Source organism: Pteropus medius, unplaced genomic scaffold, assembly GCF_902729225.1.
Source record: "Pteropus medius unplaced genomic scaffold, Ma_sr-lr_union100, whole genome shotgun sequence".
Lineage (NCBI taxonomy): Eukaryota > Metazoa > Chordata > Mammalia > Chiroptera > Pteropodidae > Pteropus > Pteropus medius.
In genome coordinates this window covers 1,909,124-1,922,583 of record NW_024352790.1, presented here as the reverse complement: position 1 = coordinate 1,922,583, position 13,460 = coordinate 1,909,124, and positions in this window count along the sequence as shown.

Sequence of the window (13,460 nt, the reverse complement as noted above, 5' to 3'; positions counted from 1 at the left end):
ATTGAGGCTACCTGGGAGGGAACCAGTTCTAGTAACCAAGAGTCTGGTGTCTTAGCACATGCAGGAGCATATAATATGAAGTCCTGACTCCAGAAGTTAGGGGTGCATATAAGGCCACTATCCCATGCCTCTGCCCCAATAAAGCCAGAACACTTGCTGTACCAAACTCTCAGTGAAAAGATGGACTAGAAAAAAAAATCCACTCACTAACATAGGAGAAACAGTTTGGTGTGCTTGGATAGGAAAAAAATCTCTGGCATTTATAGCTATGGGCCTTCCCATAAGCAGTTTGAGGTTTGAAATAGCACTACTTATGTAGTCCGGGAACCCGAGCTAGGAGATTACTGTTAAAGTCAGTCCCACGAAGCTAGTATCTCCAGGGTGCTCAACTAAAGCAAATTGGAAATCTTTTTGGAAGGCATATTTCCAAGCCCGGCTGTGGAGGATTTCCGTAGATAAACATGAGTTGACAATTCAAAATTGCAAAACATATATTAAAATAATCTTTCGTGAGGGAATGTTAGGGCAGAAAAACAGGAACTTTAAATCCACAAGAATTAACAGAAAAGAGCAGAACAACAGTTAGAGATGGGGTGGGGATGAGAAATAGGTCTCATAGGCACATGGGAAATGACAGGCAAGTGGCTCACCTGAGCTCTTCATGTCCATGTCTGTGGCCATGTCCAGGCTCAGTAAAAAAGCATAATTGTCATGTATAGTATTTTCTTCCCATTGGAAAAGTTTGTTTGTTTTATCTCTCTGGATCAGGGATGTCAGAAACTGTCATGTAGTTAGCGATTTAAAAAGTTTGTGACTAAAAGGAAGAAGTAGCAGTGAAATGTTAAGTCCTCTGTAATACCTTCTCCAATTTACTCCCTGTGCATGTTCCCATTTCATCTTGTACACCCATTTATTATTATAACTTATCAGGGACTAAGATTAAAAGTTTATAAATCTGTCTCCAACACTAGACAGTGAGCTCCTTGGAGGAAAAAAGAATGCTGTTTTATTCAAGAGGTCTCCCTAGGGCCTATCAAAGCACTTAGCACATAGCACGAGCTTAATAGAAGCATGCAAAATTGAACTAGGGAAGAGGAGTGAGGAGAGTTAAAAGTCAGATTTTTAACATACGCAAGCATTTCATTCTTTGTTGTCTTCTCAGATGAATGAAAACCATTCACTTTATCCAAAACACCAAAAAAAAATGACATCACATATTTATTTTTATATCCCCTCTACCCCCAGCATCTGTCACTGTTCTTGGCACATAGCAAGTGCTCAACAAACTCTCAACAAATGATTGGATAGATCAGCTTTTCTGAAACAAAACTTCTTTAACTCTTTGCTAAGCTACTTGTCTTCCTGGAATCCTAGAATCCATGGCCTGAGTAGCAATACCCTCTGGTTAAAAGCATCAAAGACAGCAATCAGCCCCCAGAAGACAGTCCCAGTGGGGCACAGGAAGTCAGCTAATGAAAGGGTTAGCAGCAGAACTGCCTCATATGCCACCTAAAAGCCACTATTTTTACCCTTCACAAGATATTTTCCACTTCAAAATTGTTGCCTTTACCCCTTTGATATATCTCTTACTTCCCAATTAAGTTTCATGCTTTCTTTCTTCCAGTTTCAAACCAAAATTCCCTCCCCAGAGATATATCTCCAAACATGGTTTTATGGGGAAAGCTAACAGACCTGGACCTTTGATATGGATGAGAGAACAGACAGCCTGCTCACCTCCAGGGAATGCCGCCAAGCAGGCAACCACTTTAAATAGACAGAACTCAAGCCCTCCTCTCCTTCATTATACCCCACATCCGAAATCTCTATTCATCACTCACACTCCTGTTTGGTCTGGACAAGGCAGTGACTTTGGCAAGATTCTCAGAATAATCTTCATGAACTCCAGCATTCCTTTTTGCGGTCTAGTCAACCACAGTGGATTATTTCAGTTTCCCCTTTTAACGGAATTTTAGGAGTTAGTGGACAAATTTAAAGACTCATGCTGTTGAGAGATCAGATTTCTAGGAGCAGCAGAATTGAACGATTAAGAAGAAAAAAGCTCCATAGAAAAATTAGCATTTGAGCAAGACTTTGAGAGAAATGGGAAAAGATATTCCACAGGGACAGCAAAGAACACACACAAAGATGGAGAAGAACTTGAGAAGTAGCTATGGGGCACATCAAGAGTCATGGTGTGAGTGAAATGTAATAAATATAACAGGATGAATGAAGATGAGAAATAAAAAATGATGTTAATAAGTTGGTTGGGGTCAGATGGTAAACATAAAAGAATTGCAAAGTCATTCTGTGGGAATAACCAAAACCACAACCGTTTGAGTGTCTACTATGTGCCAAGTTCTACCATAGCCACTAAGGTCACCATGCTGTCTCAGACACACACCCCAGAGTCCCCTCTAGGAACTCACAGTCTAGTATCTAGCCACTAGACTCTTGAGAAATATATTGTAAAATAAGTGTATTTTACCCTGTGACGTAAACAAAATGCCTTAGAAGCCAGAAGCACAGGGGAAGTGTCAGGGGACAGAGGAGCAAGTTCAATGTCACTACAAGAAGAAGTGAATTTGTTAGTTTTGTTTTTACGTTTTAACCTCCTTCACCCATTTCTCCCACCCCCTACCTCTGGCAATCACCAATCTGTTCTTTGTTTCTATGAGTTTGTTATTTTTAGATTTCACATAAAACAGATCATACAGTATTGGTCTTTCTCTGTCTGACTTATTCCACTTAGCATAATACCCTTAAGGACCACCCATATTGTTGCAAATGGCAGGATCTCCTCCTTTTTATAGCTGAATAATATTCCATTTTATATAATTACCACATTTTCTTTATTCATCCATTCATGGACTTAGGTTGTTTTCATATCTTGGCTATTGTAAATAAAGCAGCAAAAACATGGGGGTGTGATATCTCTCTAAGACAGTAATTCTGTTTCCTTTGGATATACACCCAGAAGTGGGATCATATGGTTATTCTACTTTAGTTTCCCGAAGAACTTCTATACTGTTTTACACAGTGGCTGTACCAGTTTACATTCCTACCAACAGTTCATAAGGATTTCCTTTTCCCCACATCCTTGCCAGAACTTGTTATTTCTTGTCTTTTGATAGTAGCCATTCTGACAGGTATTAGGTAATATCTCATTGTGGTTTTGATCTGCTTTTCCCTGATGAATAGCGATGTTGAGAAACTTTTTGTGTACCCGTTGGCCATTTGAGTATCTTCTCTGGAAAAATCTATTCAGGTCCTTTGCCTACCTTAAATTACATTATTATTGGTGGTGGTGGTGGTGTTATTTTGCTACTGAGTTGTATGAGTTCCTTATGTTTTTTTTAGATATTAACCTTTTATCAGATATGTGGTTTACAAATATTTTCTCCCATTCTGTAGGTTGCTTTTTCATTTTGTTGATCATTTCTTCTGCTGTGCAGAAGCTTTTTAGTTAGATATGATCCCACTAGCTTATTTTTGCTTTTGTTGTTTTGTGCTTTAGGTGTCATATCCAAAAAAATAATTGCCAGTACCAATGCAATATCAAGAAACTTTCTCCTATGTTTACTCCTAGGAGTTTTATAATTTCAGGTCTTACATTTAAGTCTTTAATTCATTTTGAATTAATTTTTGTGAATGATATAAGTAAGATAGGGGTCAAGTTTCATTTTTTTGCATATAAATATTTAATTTTCCCAGCACTATTTATTAAAGACACTGTCTTTTCTCCATTGGGTATTCTTGGCTCCCTTGTCAAATATCTGTTGACCATGGGAGGAGGTGAATTTGAAGTGGGCTTTGGAGAGTGAAATAATCTGAGGTTTGGGAATTGATAGGATGTGTGCATGGGAAAAGAGGTATTGCTAAGAGGCAAAGCAAATGTATTTGGATCAGTGGAATACTGGTAAATATTTAACCACCAGCCAGAGTTAGTGGAAGGTCCTGGCTTGTATCAATAGATGATTTCTATTGTACATGATTCCATGATCGCCAGTTTCAAACTACCACTGCAAAATCAATCAGCTTATAAAATCTCTGATAAATTATCAATTGGCTCTTATGAGCCTATAAAGACTGCTGTATCTAACACACCACTGCCTGGTCTGAACATGTTGAATTCGAGATGACTGTCAGGTATCTAGGTGGAATTGACTAGAAAGAAATATAGGTCAGTTTTTCCCATGAGAAGCTGAACCAAAGCAGGGTCTTTGAAGTCCCAAAGATCTTATTTATTTGAGCAGAGCAGCACTGAGAAGTTAAGCTCCAGGTTTTATGCCCCTATTCAACTAAAGCAGCTCTGCTGTAAATCTGTTTTATGCTTAAACTGTAGGTACCATTTCACCAGTTTAGAAGTACCAAATAAAACAGCATTCTAGGTGATATTCAAATTAAAAGCTAACTTCAGATTAGCATGATGTCCAACACACTCTTGAAATTACCCTTTCCAAACAGCCCTAAGTAAATGTCAAGGTCTTTTACTCTGAAGCTTGTTACAGTGTTTCCCATATTCATTTACTGCCATCTGCTGGGATGCAGCGCTCAAGGACGATTTGTATCTCAAGAACCAATTGAGTTCTAAGTAGTTATAACTCTGGGTTCTTTGTCCTCTGCTGTCACTGTTGTTAAAGCAAAGCCATGAAAATATACACAACTGATTTTTGTCAAAGGTCCAAAAGTGATACAATAGAGGATTTTGCAAGCTGGTTGACTTTGAAGTGGTAATTTGAAATTGGCTATCATGGAAGCATTTACAATAGAAATCATCTATTGTTACAAACCAGGACCTTCCACCAGCTCTGGATCCTATCCAACATATGGTGCTGGAGCAACAGGATAGTCATATACAAAAATATTAACCTTGCCCTAAACCTCACATTTTATGCAAAAATTAATTCAAAAATTTGGATCACAGATTCAAATGTAAAATGTAAAACTATAAAACTTGTAGAAGAAATCACAAAAGAAAATCTTTAAGACCTAAGGCTTGGTGAAGAGTTCTGAAACCTGACACCAAAAGCATGATTCATCAAAGAAAATAAAATGGACAAATTAGACTTCATCAAAAGTAAAATATTTGTTCTTCACAAGATCCCGTTGAGGGTGTAAACACAAGCTACAGACAAGGAGAAAATATTTGCAAACCACATATCTGATAAAAATTCACATCTAGAATTTATAAAAAAATTCTCAGAATGCAATAGTAAAAAAAAATAAACCATCCAATTAGAAAATAGGCAAAGGGCATGAAAAGATATTTCATCAAAGAAGTTATAGATGACAAATAAGCACATGAAAACATATTCAACAACATTATCAAATAGATAAATGCAATAAGATCACTGTGAGATATCACACATCTATCAAAACAATAAAAATGATATATCGTGACAATCCAGAATGCTGGCAAAACTGAGGAAAAACTAGATCTTTCATACATTGTGGGCGGCAATGTAAAATTGTACAGCCACTCCGGAAAATAATTTGGCAGTATCTCAAAAAACTAAACATATAACACAACCCAGCAATCACCCTCTTGGCATTTGTCCCAGAAAAATGAAAAGTTATGTCCACACAAAAACTTGCACATGATTGTTTATAACAATTTTATACAAAAATTCAAAACTAGAAATAACCAAAACATCCTATAATAGGTGAATTTAAACTACTCAGTAAGTTTAAACTACGTAAATCTATAAAAAAAATATTACCCAGCAATATAAAAGAACTACTAATGATGTATACAACAACTCAGATGGATTTCAAGGACACTGTACTGTAAAAAAAAAAAGCCAATATCAAAAAGTCACATACTGTATGATTCCATTTATATAACATTCTTAAAATGACAATATACTTTTGTATTTTTCTGCATTTGATTTACACAATTTTTGAGTCTATGTCTATTAGATATCATCTCTAGTGGCCAATGTCATCTTTTAACAGATTAACAGTTGCCAGGGGTTAGGGATGGTGGAGGGAGGAGGTGGGTGTTGACTACTCGGAGGTAGCACTGAGAGGGCTTTGTAGTGATGAAATAGTTTGTATCTTGATTGTAATGGTGCTTACAAAATCTAAACATGTGATAAATGGCTTAGAACTATGCACACACCTATATCGCTGTCAACTTTCTGTTTTGAAGATGCAATCACTAGAAAACTGGGTGCAGGATACATGGGACTACCTGTACTATTTCTGCAACATCTTGTGACTCAACTAGGAAAAAAAGGATGCTCTGACATTTTAATACATTTGTATGCCATGTATGACCAAATTACCTTCTTCCTAGCGAATTCTAACGGCAGGAATCCAACTTACTAATTATACTTCTTCTGAATCTCTTGACTCCTTTATACTTCAATTCTTATACTCTACTACCTGGATGACTTCTATCACACTTATAACTCTTTACTGCATTTGATTTAATGATTTACATGTCTATGTCACTCTATTAGATGTCAAATCCAGTTCCACACCCACGTCATCTTTGAAACCTGCATTGTAGCACAGTACCTGGCACATATTAGGGGTTAAATGAACGTTAGTGAATGAGTGAGCTACATACAAATTAACTGTACCTTCATTTTAAGAAATGGAAGAATGAATTTGAGTGAAGAATTTCAGAGAATAGCTATAGGAATTTAATGTCTCTACAGGAGATATTTTGGTGAATAAAAATGCCTAATCTCACAGGGACCATGTGGTCAATATTTCCTAAAGCTGAACAATTCCAAGAGGCCAGCAGGGGGAGAACTACTCCGCAGTTTAGAATTGGAATCTAACATGTAGTGTCTGCAGCTAAAGGGGTTTCCTATGTTCTGTTGTATCCAATGCTGACATTTATAGAACTAACAGTTTCTAAAGTGACAATTGTTTTTGTTATTTTTACTGCTGTTATAGTTCTTATTGCTATGAAGCATATTCATAAACTTGAAAATTCCCCATTTACAATCAGGACTTACCATCTATCCTGTCAACATAGCCTCATTCCTCCTTAATTATTTTTTAAATTATAGTAAAATAAAAAAAAAACACACACACACATAACATAAAATTTACTGTTTTTAAGAGCAGTAGAAAGTATTTTCACTTTGTTATACAATAGGTCTCCAGAACTTTTCATCTTACAAAACAAAAACTCGATACCCATTAAACAACTTCCAGTTTGCCATTCCCCAGCCCCTGGTAATCACCAACCTACTTCCTGTTTTTATTAATTTGACTTCTCATAGATACCACATATTAGTGTAACCATACAATATTGCCTTTTTGTATCTAACTTATTTCACTTAGCATAGTACAGTACTCTTAAGGTTCATCTATGTTATAGCATGTGACAGATTTTCCTTTTTCCTTTGACTGAATATTTTATTGTATGTATATACCACCTTTTGTTTATCCACTCATCCATCAATGGACATTTGGGTTGCTTTCACCTCTTGACTATTGTGAACTATGCTACAATGAACATGGCTGTGCATCAACATGTCCTTTTAAATATGAAATCAGATTTCAGGTCAAGGTGGTAGAGTAGATAAATGCTGTGCTTGCCTCCTCTCATGACCACATCAAAATTATAACTAAACTACAGAACAACTGTTATTGGGAATCACCTGAAGTTTGGCTAAACAAAAGTCCTACAACTAAGGACATACAGAAGAAGCCACCTAGCAACTAGTAGGAGGGGCAGAGACATAGAACGGGCTGGTCCCACACCCACAAGTGGTGGTTAAAAAAATCAGGAGGGCTATCTCAGCTGCAGAGGTCCCCCAAAGGAGTGAGGAGTTCCAGCCTCACACCAGGCTCCTCAGCTCACAGTTCTAGTGCTAGGAAGAGAAGTCTCCATAACATCTGGCTATGAAAAACAGCAGAGATTGTGGCTGAGTGAGACAGAAGTGAGATAGAGGGCAACTGCAATTCCTCTTAAAGGGCCCATGCACAGATTTACTCACTGATGGACTCACTTGCTCTGACCTCCAGTGCTGGGGCAGCTGCTCAAAAAGTACCAGGGACATATGGGGAGGAACTGAATTGTTTGGCTTCAGGGTGAGGGCTGGAGAGGCAGCTTTCTCCCAGAGAGAAGTGCTGATAGAACCCATTGTCTCTTTGTTGAGCCTGTCCTCATCCCAGCATGCAGATGCAGGCAGCCCCATATCTGAGTCTCCATCAACTCCGCCAAAAAAATGGGTCACCCACCCTGGTTAGTCCCTGAAATCCTGTCCCTCCCAACTTGTGGTTTTCCCCAAGGCTCTTCTAAAGCCTTTTCCATACAAATGGCCTATCTTGGCTCATGCTGAGAATTTTCCTAAAATCTATCAAGATTTACAAAATCCAAAGAAGCAACTGGCCTCAGTGTGCCCCATACCTTTTGTTAAGCACTAGAGCATGCTCCATACCCAAGCTTGGCGCTAGAGGCAGCTAGCCTCAGTTCATGGCTTGGCCTCTCTAGGCACATCTAATCCAGAGAGGGTGGCGGCCATATGCAAATTAATTGATTGGGGCTCATGCCAGGTGGTCTTAGGCGGGGCACAGCCTGCAGCTGAACTTGGTCTGTGGCAGGACTCCTCCAAGAAGGCACCGGGTATGGGGAGGCTGGCATGTCCCGTGACTGTCTTCAAACCCAGGGCTGCACCAAGGATGACACACCCAAATGGCAGACTGGAAAGGTACCAGATTTCTGCTAAAGTGAATCCTGTTCTGTAGGGTTAGCCCCTCACTAGACAATCCTTACAATCAATCGGCCATAGGCTTAATCCCTCCCACTGATATGCAAACAGCAAACAAGGCTCAACTACAACAGGAGGGCACACACAACCCATACAAGGACACACCTGGAGCATCTGGCTCAGGTGACCAGGAAAGACTGTGCCACTGGGTCCTAGAGCACACCTACTATATAAAGACACTCTACAAAAACTGGAGACAACCAGCCCTACTTAATATATAGAAACATGGGGAGGCACACAAAATGGAGAGACAAAGAAACATATCTCAAATGAAAAAACAGGACAAAGCTCCAGAAAAAGAACTAAACAAAATGGAGACAAGTAATCTACCAGACGCAGAATTCAAAACACTGGTTATAAGGATGCTCAATGAACTTAGGGGAAGAGTAGATGAACACAGTAAGAACTTCAACATAGAGATAGAAAACATAAAAATGGAAATAGAAAATATAAAATAGAATTAGTCAGAAATGAAGAATACAATAATTAAAATGAAGAATACATTAGAGGTAATTTACAGGAGATTAGAATAAGCAGAGAATCCAATCAATGATTTAGAAGATAAGGTAGCACAAAACACCCAATCAGAACAGAAATAAGAAAAACAAATCCAAACATATGAGGATAGTTTAAGGGTCCTCTGAGACAATATTAAGCTTATTGACATTCACATAATAGGAGTACCAGAAGGAGAAGAGAGAGAACAAGAAATTGAAAATCTATTTGAAGAAATAACGATGGAAAACTTCCCTAACCCAGTGAAGAAAGTAGACATACAAGCCCAGGAAGTGCAGAGCCCGAAACAAGATAAACCCAAAGAGGCCCGCCCCAAGACACATCATAATTAAAATGCCAAAATTTAAAGACAAAAAAAAGAATCTTAAAAGCATTAAGAGAAAAGCAATTAGTTACCCACAAGGTAGCTCCTGTAAGATTGTCAGCTGATTCAAGAGAAACTTTGTAAGCCAGAAACTTTGCAGGCCAGAATATTTGACACGGAATATTCAAAGTGATGAAAAGCTAGGACCTCCAACCAAGATTACTCTATCCAGCAAGGACAGATAAAGAGCTTCCCAGACAAGAAAAGGCTAAAGGAGTTCATCACCACCAAACCAGAATTACAAGAAATGTTAAAGTGACTTTAAGAAGTAAAAAAAGATTAAAAATATAAATAATAAAATGGTCAATAATTACATATCGATCAATAATTACTTTAAATGTAAATGAATTAAGTGCTCTAATAAAAAGATAGTGTGGATAAATGGATAAGAAAACAAGACCCTTACATATGCTGCCTACAAGAGACTCCATTCTCATCGAAAGACACATATAGATTGAAAGTAAAGGGTTGGAAAAAGATATTTCATAAAAATAGAAACAAACAAACAAGCAAAAAACTGGGGTAGCAACACTAATACCACACAAAATAGACTTTGAAACAAAGACTAGAACAAGGGACAAAGAAGGACCCAGTAATTCTACTTCTGAATATTTATCCAAAGAAACCCAAAACGCTACTTTGAAGGGACAATTGAATCTATATGTTCATTGCAGAATTATTTACAATAGCCAAGATATGCAGGCAACCTGGGTGTCCACTAATGGATAAATGGATAAAGAAGAGGTGCTACATATGTACAATGGAGTATTACTCAGTCATAGAAAGAATGAAATCTTGCCATTTGCAACAATATGGATAGATCTAGAGAGTTTTCTGCTGAATGGAGTAAGTCAGACAGAGAAAGACAAATGCTATATGATTTCACTTACATGTGGAATCTAAAGAACAAAATAAAAAAACAAACAAAACAGAAACAAACTCATAGATACAGAGAACATTTTATGATTGCCAAATAGGAGGGGGTTGGGTGGGTAGGTGAAAAAAGGGAAGAGATTAAGAAATACAAATCGGTAGTTGTAAAATAGTCATGGGGATGTAAAGTATAGCATAAGGAATATAGTCAATAATATTGTAATAACTATGTGTGATGTCAGATGGGTACTACATTTTTTGGGATGATCACTTTGTAAGTCATATAAATGTCTAATCACCATGTTATATTCCTGAAAACTGGTATAATATTGTATGCCAATTGTATTTGAAAAATAAAAAATCAAAGAAGTATATGAAATCAATACACACGAGCTGCATCTCAACTTCGAACTCAGTTTTGTCTTCAGAGCATTTCTCAAACAACTGGAGATAAATTTTGAAGAGCTGCAACATTACATAACACATAAAACAGGTAGTCCTTTGCCACATGTTTCAAGTTGTCCTTATAGTACCACTTCTTTTAGGTAACAATTATATATTGTTGCATAAAAAAACAAAAAACAGAAAACAAAAAACACTCTAAGACATAGTGGCTTCAAAGAATAATTTAATATTTCTCATGATTTCGAGGCTGTGCTCAGTTGAGTGGCTCTTCTGACTGTCTCATCTGGGGCCACTCATATAATTGCCATCATCTGACAGCTCCATTCATGTTGGAGGGCATAAGATGGCCTTACCTTCTCATACAGGGCCTTGGGGTAGGCTCTGAGCTGAGCCTCTCTCCTTCATAGTCCCTCATCATTCAGTAGGTTAGCCTGGGTTTCCTTACGTGGTGGTAGGAGTATTTACAGAGCTGAAAGCATAAGCTACAAGGAGACCTCATCATCTGCCACATTCTACCTAGCCCAAATTTGAGAGATGGAGCAGCAAAGTGACATTGCAAAGAGGCATGCAGGATGGAAAGAGCAAACAATCTACTACAGTGGTGAAATGGGAAATATAAGGGGAACTACTTTGGGAGGAAAAAGAGTGAAACAGAAAAGAGAAAGAAAATAAAGTTGACAGAGATGTGAAATATCCTGGGTATGCACTAAATTGAGGATATGAGCCAATGTCCAAACATATCCAACGCAGGAATTATTTATACCTCAGATGAAGCGAACATTTTATGAGACAAAAACTCTGAAGAGGGGAAGAGGCCAAATATCATAGAAACTCTAAGACAACCTCAATAAATCTTCTCCCACCCTTATCTACACTCAGATTTTAAAAAAGTAGATAGGATACAAAATATTCTTCCCCAATGCTGTCGTTTAAAGGAAAAAAACAAAAACAAAAACAACTGATTCTCAGAAAATATTGGAAGACGGTCACCCACTCCATCTCAAAGTAAAATACAATGTCAACCATGAGCAAGATAAAAAGAAATGGCATTAAACTCAGCAAATATACTATAGGATAAAAAAGAAGGGAGGAAGGAAAGAAGGGAGAGGGGAGGGAAGGAAACATAAGTCAAAGAATAAAAAAAATGCTGAAGAAACTTTTCACATTATAGAACAGGTAAATAAGAACATGAATTCAATAAGTAAATGTAAACTCAAAGAAGATATGATAAAACAATAGATTTAACAGGCCCAAAGAAATAATATTTTAGAAATTCATTACAAGTAACAAAGAAGAAAATAAATGTTGCTGAAAAATGGAATTGAGGGCATAATAAGGATGCTTGAGAAAATCACAGTGATTGAAAATACAAAAGAAAAAGATTAATGCAATAATCAAGAAGCTAATAAAGTAAACAGGATGTAAACAGGAGGCTTCATGGGATGATGGTTATTTTCCTCCTTTTATTTTACAGTACATTTTTTTTTTAATTTCCAAAATAAAAATAAAATCTGTCAAATAGAAAATCATTGTTATTTTTTAAAAGAGGTTATAGGAGGTAAGAAGGTTTAAGGAAGTGGTCATAAACCAACTTATAGGAGTTTCAAGAAGCAGGAGAGGTTGGTAAGGAAATAAAGTAAAAACATGAGAACCAGCCCCTTATTTGTCTTGTCCTGCAGCGAAAGGAGCAGACTGTGTGAGAGCCAGAAGGTAAATCAGGTAAATACTGTAGGAAAATGGAAGGACAAGTGCATAGCCAAAGCAGAGACAGAAGCCGTATACAGGTAGGAATCACAGGTGCGTGTGTGTGAGAATAGCGGTTAATAATTAAGGAAACAAAGCCCTGGAGGAAGTGAAGAGCCATGTCTGAAAAAAAAAAAAAGAATCCTACTTTCTCTGTAAGGGACTTGAAAGAAGCTGGGCAGGCGCAAACAGAGAAACACTTGAAAGTGGAAAGGAAAATGATAAAAGACAAGCGTCTTGTGCAGTATGGCGGAATTCAAGTCAGAATGGGCCTTTTGGGATTGTGTTCACATTGCCATGGTGAATAGCAATATAATAAAGGAATATTTCTTATCCACAACTTTCTGCTGTTTGGACACTGATTACCATATATAGAGATATGGGTAAAGACATCTAAAATACTGTATGAGATTTAAAAATATTTTTTCCCAAACTAAGTTTTTTTCCCCCCAGAAATACAAAATTATAAAATTAATACATTATAAGAAAACAAAGTAAGGATCACTTCAAATCCCACCACACAGGTATAATTATTGTTAATATTTTAGTGAATTAACTTCCAGAGAGAAGAAAGATGTAGTGAAACTAAAGAGGAGAGAGACAGAAGAAGAGGAGGGGAAAGAGGAAGAAAAGGGGACTCTATTTTTCTTTTCACCAAATAAATAAATGATCATATGCTATTTTAGAAGCCATCATTTTCAATTCCTATATTGTGAAGTTTTCCACTTTAGTAAATTTAGATAAGCATTAAATTTTTTAAAAAGTATTCTATTATATGAATATACTACATAACTACCATTTCTCGAATAAGAGTCAGCCATTTA